General features: G+C 50.6%; 1 long non-coding RNA gene across 1 annotated transcript; it reads left to right on the top strand.

The window, feature by feature from the left end:
• Positions 1–4,939: 4,939 nt before the first annotated feature.
• On the top strand, positions 4,940–8,126 carry LOC134428048 (uncharacterized). The gene is made up of 3 exons (XR_010030311.1): positions 4,940–5,095; positions 5,358–5,459; positions 7,841–8,126. It is a non-coding gene; the product is annotated as an uncharacterized LOC134428048 (long non-coding RNA).
• The last annotated feature ends 2,574 nt before the right edge of the window (positions 8,127–10,700 follow it).

Genomic DNA, 10,700 nt, shown 5'->3' with positions numbered 1-10,700 from the left:
GCTGAGGAATGTTTGATTCAACAGAAATTCCCCACTGTCCATGCCAAGAACAAAGCATCTGGAGAAGCACAGTGCCAGCTTTGGCTCCCAAAACAATCCTCTTCCATGTCTTGTCATCCACAGCCATGGATTGCTATTGCAAGGGTCTTCTGGGCACTCTGCCCATCATGCCAGGCCTCTGTGGGGACACTGGGCTTTCTTCTGAATGGGATCAGATCCCTAAATGCACTTTCCCTGCTTTATTCCCTTCTAAACAAGCTGGTGTTCCATGAAAGGTGTCACCACAGAGCTAAGCTGGAGTTCTGGGAGAAGGGCAGGTGTAGCAGGGCTGAGGGTAAAATCCACCAACAAAGTGGGAAAAATTGGTGCATTTCTCTAAAAGAGCTCCGAGAGAGCTGGAGAGGGGCTTTGGACAGGGGTCTGGAGTGATGGGACAAGGGAAAATGGTTTAAAATGACAGTGAGCAGGGCTAGGCTGGATTTCAGAATTAAATTCTCCCCTGGCAGGGCGGGCAGGCCTTGGCACAGGGTGCCCAGAGCAGCTGTGGCTGCCCCTGGATCCCTGGCAGTGCCCAAGGCCAGGCTGGGCAGGGCTGGGAGCAGCCTGGGACAGTTGGAGGTGTCCCTGCCATGGCAGGGGTGGCACTGGGTGGGCTATGAGGTTCCTTCCGACCCAAAACTGAAAGTCTATGATTTAGCTCCACCACTCTCCTTGGAACAGCTGTGGATTAATTCAGGCCTGTGCAGAACCCACAGGTCATGGAGAGGATCTGAAATGGCATCAGGCTGGTTGGTGGCTGGAGATGGGGTCCCTCAGGACCTTCAGGTGACATTCTGTGCTCATGGGCAGTAGGAATTGGGATGGATGACAGGCTGTTTGCAGTTCATTTTTAGGGATTTTTGCACATCTGGAGTAGAATCAAGAGACTGAGGAGCCTCTTTGTCAGTAAAATTATGGTTTCACATCAGCACTGGGAGAACTGCTCTGCTTTTTGCAAAATCCTGGAGTTCTGGGTGCTGCTCCACAGAAACCACGGGCTAGAGCAGCCTGACACAAATCACAAAGTGCTGAGCACTTCTGGCTGTAATTTGCTGCTTACAAGGAGACTGAGCTGTTCTGGAAACCCAGCCCAGATTATGGGTTTCAAACGCCAGAAAATCTCTAACTGAGCTCTTAATCCAGTTTATGGGTTCGTCACAAATGGAGCTGAGACATTCTTGGAAAGAAAACTTGGCCAAAGGAATCTTTCTCCACTGAAAACCACATACAAAGCTCAGGCCAACCAATCTAGATTGGGGAGTAATTAAAACACGCCACAGCCTCTGTCTGTGGGTGAGGGAAGTGGGGACAGCAGGGCAGCTGCCAGGGCTGAGTGACAGCAACAGGAGGGACACCAAAACCCACCTGGAGGCTGGGCAGTGTCACACACCTGGGGGGCAACTGGAGGTTCTCAATTCCAGCCCTGCCATGGTGCCACTGCCATTTCCACCCCTGCAGGCTGGGCCCTGGGGTGGAAATCATCTCCCTCTGCACAGGCACGGGGTGAGGAACTCAGTTCTGCTTCAGAGCTTCACAGAGTCATTCTCTGTCGCAGACATCTTTTATGAAAAATCCTTTCCTTAGGATTTTTCCTCCTGAGAAGCCGGGAGGCCTCGGGAACAAAATGTAAACAATGATTATCTGCTGCTGTGGAATGCAACAGGTGCATCTGGGATTGGTCTCATGTGGTTGTTTCTAATTAATGGCCAATCACAGTCAGCTGGCTCCGACTCTCTGCCCGAGCCACAGACCTTGGTTATTCTTTCTTTTTCTATTCTTAACCAGACTTCTGATGAAATCCTTTCTTCTATTCTTTTAGGATAGTTTTAATGTAATATATATCATAAAATAATAAATCAAGCCTTCTGAAACATGGAGTCAGATCCTCGTCTCTTCCCTCAACCTGAGACCCCTGTGAACACTGTCACAGTTCTCCACATTTTATATTTAATAAAAAAAATAATAAATAAGAGAAGAAAATAAAATTAAATTTAAATAAATAAATATAAAAATAATTAAATTATACAAGTAATACAAATATAAATATATAACTATATAGATTTATCTAAAAATATAATAATAACCATTAAAATAATAAATATTAAATATAAAAGTAATAAATATTAAATATTTTTACAGATTAAATAAATAAATTTTAAAAAGAAGCAGGCCTGAACAGGGCTATTCCTTTTTACAGTCTCTTCTAACAGCAGCTCTCTTTCAACAGCTCATTTACTGCCCATGTCGGACTCCACAGTGAAATCTGCTCAGCCATAGATATAAAAGACTTCCCTTCACACTGATTCTCAACAATCCTTGCTGTTCTCTGGCAGCCAGGCTGGCTTCTCTCTTGATTGCCCACATCAATAAATCATACATTATCTATGCTTGAATTTGGGGAAGATTCTGGTTAATGATGCATGAGATAGAAGAGGACGCAGCTGATGAGTTGTGCTGCTCAGTTAAAAACTGGTTTGAAGAGGGAAAAACAGCCAAGATGGATTTTTGCCATTAAAAACCCACTTGTCTGGTCTCGTGCATGGATAGGAGCAGATGCACTGATTAAAGTCACGATGGATTTGTGCAGTCTCACACACCAGCAAGGGAAATTGGAAGTGGAAGGAGAATCTGGGATGTGTTTGCTGCCAGTAGACGCCAGGAGCACCTGCAGGAGTGCCGGAAAATGGAGAGGGAGATGATCTCCTCACCCAGGAGAGCTCAGCAGGGCCCGGAGGGGCAGCCCGTACTGCCAGGCCTCTCCCCACCCACCTTTTCTCTTTATCTTAGCACCATCTAGAGGGACGTGTCTGCACACCCGAGAGGAGCACACCCACACACGGGGTGTGGAGCCTGGGGAAGCCACACCTCAGAGGAGCAGAGCACTCCTCCAGACACCTTCACAACGTTCAGGCATCCTCCTTCTCCTGCTGAGCTCATCTGGAACTGGGACAATGGGTCCTCCAGAGGGATTGGGGTTGAGAGGTTCATGGGGGTGTGTCCCAGACATCTTTTATGAAAACTCCTTTCCTTAGGAGTTTTTCTCCTGAGAAGCTAAGAGGCCTCAGGAACAAAATATAAACAATGATTATCTGCTGCTGTGGAATGCAACAGGTGCATCTGTGATTGGTCTCTTGTGGTTGTTTCTAATTAATGGCCAGTCACAGTCCGGCTGTCCAGACTGTCTCAGTCAGTCACAAGCCTTTGTTATCATTCATTTTCTATTCTTAGCTAGCCTTCTGATGAAATCCTTTCTTCTATTCTTTTAGTATAGTTTTAATATAATATATATCATAAAATAACAAATCAGCCTTCTGAAACATGGAGTCAGATCCTCATCTCTTCCCTCATCCTCAGACTCCTGTGAACACCATGACAGGGGTGCTCTGGAGGGTCTTGCTCAGGGTTTGGGTTTTTTTCCTTGATATTTTTAACACCTACAGATCTTGCAGGTTTCAACAGAGGCCACATCTGGAGTGCTGAGTCCACTTGGGTTCCTCAGCAGGGTCAGGGAGCTCCTGGAATGGCACCAGCAGAGGCTGCAGAGATGAGGAAGGGCCTGGAGCATCTCTGTGCCCAGGAAAGGCTGAGGGAGCTGGGGCTGCTCAGCCTGGAGAGGAGCCCCAGTGAGAGGGGGCCCTGAGTGTCCCTGACTTTCCCTGGGTATCCCTGTCTGTCCCTGCCTGTCCCTCTCTGTCCCTGTCTGTCCGTGTGTCCCCCAGTCTGTCCCTGTGTGCAGGGGTCAGAGCAGGCCCAGGCTCTGCTCCAGGCCCAGCGATGGCCCCAGAGCCACAGGCAGGGCCTGACCCAGCAATTCCCCTGCCCAGAGGCAGAACTGCTGCCCTGGGCAGTGCCCAGCCCTGAGCAGAGCCTGGGAGGCTCTGGGGTTTTTCTGATGGGAATATTCCATTCCTGACCTCCAGCCCCATCTCCAGCCAGCCTCACACAGGGGCAGCAGGAATTGGGATGGATGACATTGGGATGCATGGCAGGCTGTTTGCAGCACATGGATTAATGTGACAGCTCATTTTTTAGAGATTTTTGCACATCTGGAGTAGAATCAAGAGGCTGAGGAGTCTCTTTGTCAGTAAAATTCTGGTTTCAGGTCAGCACTGAGAGAAGTGCCCTGGTTTTTCCAAAATCCTGGAGCTCTGGGTGCTGCTCCACAGAAATTATGGGCTCAAGCAGCCTGATACAAACCACAGAGTGCAAGGCCATGGAAAGCAAAGTCCAACCAGCCCAGATCAGTGTGGGCTTGGTGCAGAGATAGAAAGGGAAGCACTTTGCCCTAGCCAGAGGGTGAAGCAAGAGCTTTCAGAATTCACCTGACTGGGATTAAGGAGCACAGAGAAGCACAAATAGCAGCAAGGTCTCGCAAAGGATGCACAAAAGCTGCATTTCTTTAGTAGCTGGCTTTAGTCAGGACTAAATCAGTGCTCTGGAGGTGGAATGGGGTAAAGACTGGAAAAACCAAGGACATCATCTGCCTACATTTTGTCTGTTAGGGATTGTCATTCCTACCACCCTCATACAATGGGTATCAGAGGGTTTGAAGGTCTGACATGGGGACAGAAGGACATGGAAGAGGGGTCGAAATTCGATGATCTTTAAGGTCCCTTCCAACCCAAACCATCCTGCAACCCTCAAACTGTCCCTGCAGTGTTGAGAGAGCAGCAGCAGAGGAGAGGGAAGGTTCCTTTCCTTCTCCCTGTCCCACACAAGCTCAGTGCCCACTGCAGGGACCCTCTCCAGCTCAGTTTGGGATCTCAGCACAAGGTTCACCTCCCACATCCCAAACCCAGCTCCTCCAACAGCCACAAAGCAACACCAGCAACCCTCCAGGGGCAGTGCCAGGCTGAGCCCTCCCCGGGCGTTCCGGGAGCAGCATCCCCGGGGGAGGGAGCCAGGCAGGGAGCCAGGCAGGCAGGCAGGGAGGGTGAAGGAGGAAGCCGAGCTGTTGAGTCAGTGCTGCAGAGCTGCCTGCGAGAGCAGAGAGAGGCACAGCTGCAAAGGGCAGATCTGCTGAGCCACGGGAAAATGGTTTGAGTGATAATCAATGGTAAGGAAACCTCTGCTTTGGGGAGAGAGCTTACAGGGGAAATACTCTGCGTGTTTCATGGTCTGGGCTGGTGCTGGAGGGGTTTGGAGCACAGCCAGGATGGCAGGCACAGAAATAAATCCTGTTTATCCCAGTTAATCCCGTTTATCCCGGGAAATCCAGTCCCTCCCTCCCTGTGCTGGGGTCCTGGGCTGGCTGGGGAGGCTGCTTTGGGGGGGCTGCTGATTCCCGGTGTCACAAAGGTGTCCCCTGTGCCCCCCAGCCTGCGGCTATGTGGCCAGGAGGATGAGGAGCCTGTGCAGCCGGGAGCCACGGGAGCCACCGCCCTGCCCGGCACAGGCAGCGCCACAGAGCCAGCACCGGGGTAAGTGTGGGGTATTTGGGGACAGGGACATCCACATGTCCCAAAGCCACCATCGGGGTAAGTGTGGGGTATTTGGGGACATCCACATGCCCCAAAGCCATCACCAGGGTAAGTGCAAGCTCTTTGGGGACATCCATGTGTCCCAAAGCCAGCACCAGAGTAAGTGTGGGGTATTTGGGGACATCCACATGTCCCAAAGCCACCAGGGTAAGCATGGGCTCTTTGGGGACAGGGACATCCATGTGCCCCAAGGCCACCACCAAAGTGTGGGCTCTTTGGGAATAGGGACATACACATGTCCCAAAGCCAGCACTGGAGTAAGTGTGGGGACAGGGACATCCATGTGCCCCAAAGCTACCACCAGGGTAAGTGTGGGCTCTTTGGGACAGGGACATCCATGTGTCCCAAACCCAGCACCAGAGTAAGTAGGACTCATGGGTTCATCCACATGCCCCAAAGCCAGCACCAGGGTAAGTGTGGGTTTGGGGGACAGGGACATCCTCATATCTCATCCCAGACCTGCAGGGACAGGGGGACTGGGCTCAGCTGGGCTCAGCCAGGGGTGAGGGCACCTCCACACTGCCCATCTGTGCTCCCAGCACCAAGCTGCAGAGGTTTCTCTTCTCCCCTGCTTTATTTCTCCTGTCTGGTTTTGTTGTTAAACGTCATTCCAGCCCCTGGCAGAAGAGCAAACAGCAGCCTTTGGAAAAGGGGACAGACATGCTGTGGGGTGGGATTAGGGGCACAAGAGGATGTCACCTGCTCCCCCAGACAAGTGTCCCTGGGACACTTTGTAAGCTATAACCCTGCCAAACACCAAAACTCAGCACCATACACTGAGCTGGCAACGAGAGATCCCTGACCTTGCCTCCCAATCTTCCCTTCCTGGCCCATTTAAAGCAAACATCTGAAGCACGGTGGCTCTGCAGATAAAGCACAGCCCCAGTTTGTCATGGTGGGTACAGCAAGGACCACCCTGGCTCCTCTCCCTGGCCCATTTAAAGCCCACATCTGAAGCACAATGGCTTTGCAGATAAAGGAGAGCCCCAGTTTGGCATGGGTACAGCAAGAACTATCCTGGCTCTTCTCCCTGGCCCATTTAAAACAAACATCTGAAGCACAGTGACTCTGCAGATAAAGCACAGCCCCAGTTTGACACCAGTTTGACATGGTGGGTACAGCAAGAACCATCCAGTCTTCCCTCCCTGGCCCATTTAAAGCAAACATCTGAACCACTGTAGCTTTGCAGATAAAGCACAGCCCCAGTTTGTCATGGTGGGTACAGCAAGGACCATCCAGCCTTCCCTTCCTGGCCCATTTAAAGCAAACATCTGAACCACAATGGCTCTGCAGATAAAGGAGAGCCCCAGTTTGATATGGTGGGCACAGCAAGAACCATCCTGGCTCCTCTCCCTGAGTCATTTAAAGCAAACATCTGAAGCACGGTGGCTCTGCAGATAAAGCACAGCCCCAGTTTGACATGGTGGGTACAGCAAGGACCATCCTTGCTCCCCTCCCTGGCCCATTTAAAGCCCATATCTGAAGCACAATGGGTCTTCAGATAAAGCACAGCCCTAGTTTGGCACACTGGATACAGCAACGACCATCCTGGCTCCTCTCCCTGCCCCAGCCAAGGCATGGAAAGTTCTCCAGCATCACCTGACTGCACTGCCCAGGTGCCAAAGCTCCCTGTGAAAGTGAGCTCAGCTCTGAGCAGCAGGCAGAGGGATCTCAGCACGGCAGGGGTGTGCCCCAGCCGTACTGGTTGCACTGGTTTGGCTGAGTCGCTGCTGAGCAAACATTCCCAGGCAGCTGCCCCAGGTCACGCCGTGCCCGTCACCTCCTGCTTCTGCCAGGAGCTTGGAGCTGGCCCTGGACACTCCAGGGAAGGTTCAAGGCTGAGCCATTCCCTTCCCACTGCCCCATGAGCTGTGTGGGAGGGGAGGAAGGGGAATTGTGTGCACAGGGGGTGCTAAAACATGTCCAGAATTTCACCTGCCCCTAAAGGAACAGCTGGGTCCTGTTCCAGCTGATCAGGGAAGGGAAAGGGGATGTGTCCCTTCACTGATGCCTTGATTGAGGGTGTGTGAAGGAGAAGCAGAAGGAAGGAGCAGCTGCCATCCTGCAATGGGAGCCAGGAATTTGCAAAGGTTCCAGGAAGATCAGGGAAGATCAATGATACATCACTTGGATGTATCAGGGAGGGGAATCAAACTCCTCCTTTGAGCAAAGCTGTTCAGCTCCTTTCTGCAGTTAATTGCTGGGTGTTTAATTGCAATCAGGATAGCTGAGGTTTTCAGAGGACCTTACTGTCCCTTCCAGAATCTTTCCTCTTGGCTAATCCCAAATTCTTCTCTTTTCTCCATGCTTGTCATTTGCAGATGTAAAACCAGAGCTACCAGCACCCCCTGAAGCACCAGCCTCACTCCCCAGCAACACCAAACCCATCCAGTGCAGGTCCTGACAATAAATCCCTCATGGTCCTCCCATGAAAGCCACAAGATTCCTTCCCACTGATTTTTGCTGGATATCCTTCATCCCAGGGATTGGAAAATATCAGCAAATCCCTGCTGGATCTGCTCTCATCACAGAAGCACATTGCTAGAAAATGCCCTGATCAGTGTCTCATGACCAGAATTTTCTGGTTGGCAGGGGAAATAAAAAGAAGATTTCTAATGTGTAACAGGAGATTCCCAGTGTGTATCAGAAGATCCCCAAGGTGTATCAGAAGATTTCCAATGTGTATCACAAGAACCCCAAGGTGTATCAGAAGATTTCCAAGGTGTATCAGAAGATTCCCAATGTGTGTTAGAAGATTCCCAAGGTGGATCACAAGATACCCAATGTGTATCAGGAGATCCCCAATGTGTATCAGATTTCCAGTGTATATCAGAAGGTTCCCAGTGTGTATCAGAAGATTCCCAAGGTGTGTCAGAAGATTCCCAAGGTGTGTCAGAAGATCCCCAACATGTATCAGGAGATCCCCAATGTGTATCAGATTTCCAATGTATATCAGAAGATTCCCAATGTGTATCAGGAGATTCCCAATGTGTGTCAGAAGATTCCCAAGGTGTGTCAGAAGATTCTCAATGTGTGTCAGAAGATCCCCAACATGTATCAGAAGATTCCCAATGTGTGTTAGAAGATTCCCAAGGTGTATCACAAGATACCCAATGTTTATCAGGAGATCCCCAATGTGTATCAGATTTCCAATGTAAATCAGAAGATTCCCAGTGTGTATCAGAAGATTCCCAGTGGGTATCAGAAGATTCCCAATGTGTGTCAGAAGATTCCCAATGTATATCAGAAGGTTCCCAGTGTGTGTCAGAAGGTTCCCAGTGTGTATCAGAAGATCCCCAACATGTATCAGGAGATTCCCAATGTGTGTCAGAAGATTCCCAATGTGTATCACAAGATCCCCAACGTGTATCAGAAGGTTCCCAGTGTGTATCAGAAGATTCCCAAAGTGTATCAGATGTTCCTGGCACCCGTGGGCCATGGAACCCCAGGGGAAGGGCAGGAGCCATTGCATCCTAGCAGGGAAATCGATTTTTATGCAGCGAAACCAAATTATGCTCCCAGCGATGTTGGTATAAATTCAGACATTTCCAAATCAGCTCCTGGGATGGAATAAGGAGTTTTGGAGCTCGGGTGTGTGGGAATCCCTTTCCCCATGCCTGTGTGGCACCCCCAGAGCAGAGGCTGTCCCCAACCCTGCCCTGTCACAGAGCAATGACAGCAGGGCCCCAAAGCCCACAGCTGTGGGGGGGACCCTGCCTGACCCCTCCTGTGACAGCGGGACCACAGTAAAGGTGGATGAAATCAGCTGCCTGGGAGTGTGGGGGTTTTTATTCTGGAATGAGTTTGGGGTCACTGCAGTGCCTGGGATCCTGCACTGGCAGCACAGGGGGATAAGGGGATCACATGGGAGGGCACTGATAAGGGATTCACATGGGGGGGCACTGATAACGGGATTATCTGTGTTTGGGGGGTCACTGAAAAAAGGATTATGTGTGTTTGGGAGGGGGTCACTGATAAGGGAATCAGGTGGGGAGCTCACTGATAACGGGATTATCTGTGTTTGGGGGGTCTCTGATAAGAGGATCCTTTGTTGGGGGTCACTGATCATGCATTGGGGAGGTCACTGATAAGAGGATCCTTTGTTGGGGGTCACTGATAAGGGGATCCTTTGTTGGGGGGGTCACTGATAAGGGACTGATAAAGGGATTCTTTGTGTGGGGTCGCTGATAAGGGGATCCTTTGTGTGAGGTCACTTATAAGAGGATCCTTTGTGGATATCACTGATAAGGAGATCCTTTGTTGGGGATTCACTGATAAGGGGATCTTTTGGTTGGGGGTGTCACTGATAAGGGGATCTTTTGGTTGGGGGGTCACTGATAAGGGGATCTTTTGGTTGGGGGGTCACTGATAAGTGGATCTATTGGTTGGGGGGGTCACTGATAAGTGGATCTATTGGTTGGGGGTGTCACTGATAAGGGACTGATAAGGGGATCCTTTGTGTTGGGTCACAGATTAGGGGATCCTTTTTGGGGGTGTCACTGATAAGGGGATCTTTCATTACGTGGTGGGTGGGGGGTCACTGATAAGGGGGTTGGACATTGGGAGGGAGTCACTGATAAGGGGATCCTTTGTTGGGGGTCACTGATAAGGGGATCCTTTATTGGGGGGGGGTCACTGATAAGGGACTGATAAGGGGATCCTTTATTGGAGGTCATTGATAAGGGGATCATGTGGAGACCTCGCTGATAAGGGGATCCTTTGCCTGGAGTCACTTATAAGGAGGATCCTTTGTGGAGATCACTGATAAGAGGATCATGAGTTAGGGGCTGGCTGCTGAGGGAATGTGCTGGGGCCTGAGGCAGGAGGAGATGGATCTCATGTCACCATTCCTGCTGACAGAAACAACAGGAGAAGGAGCAGAGTCACCCTGTACCATGGCAAGTGCCAAGTCCTGGTGCTCCAGGGCTCAGCCTCCTGCTGCCACCCCAGCAAAGCTCTGCCCTTTGCTTGCATGAGGTTCTGTGAAGGGGAAATGGCTGGTGGCAGGAGGGTGTGGACACAAACGAGTCCCAGGCTGTCCCTGGATTGTTTCTGACCCCTGAGGCACCTCCTCATCACCAAGCTGGTGGGCAGGAGCTCTCCAAGGTGAGCAGCTTTCCTGCATCTTTTATTAGAGTCCTATTTCCACTCGTTCATCCAGGACAAGGAATTAGAGCTCCC

Source organism: Melospiza melodia, chromosome 22 (assembly GCF_035770615.1).
Source record: "Melospiza melodia melodia isolate bMelMel2 chromosome 22, bMelMel2.pri, whole genome shotgun sequence".
Taxonomy (NCBI): domain Eukaryota; kingdom Metazoa; phylum Chordata; class Aves; order Passeriformes; family Passerellidae; genus Melospiza; species Melospiza melodia.
The sequence above is the reverse complement of the archived record's forward strand: the minus strand, read 5'-3'. Positions and strand labels throughout refer to the sequence as shown.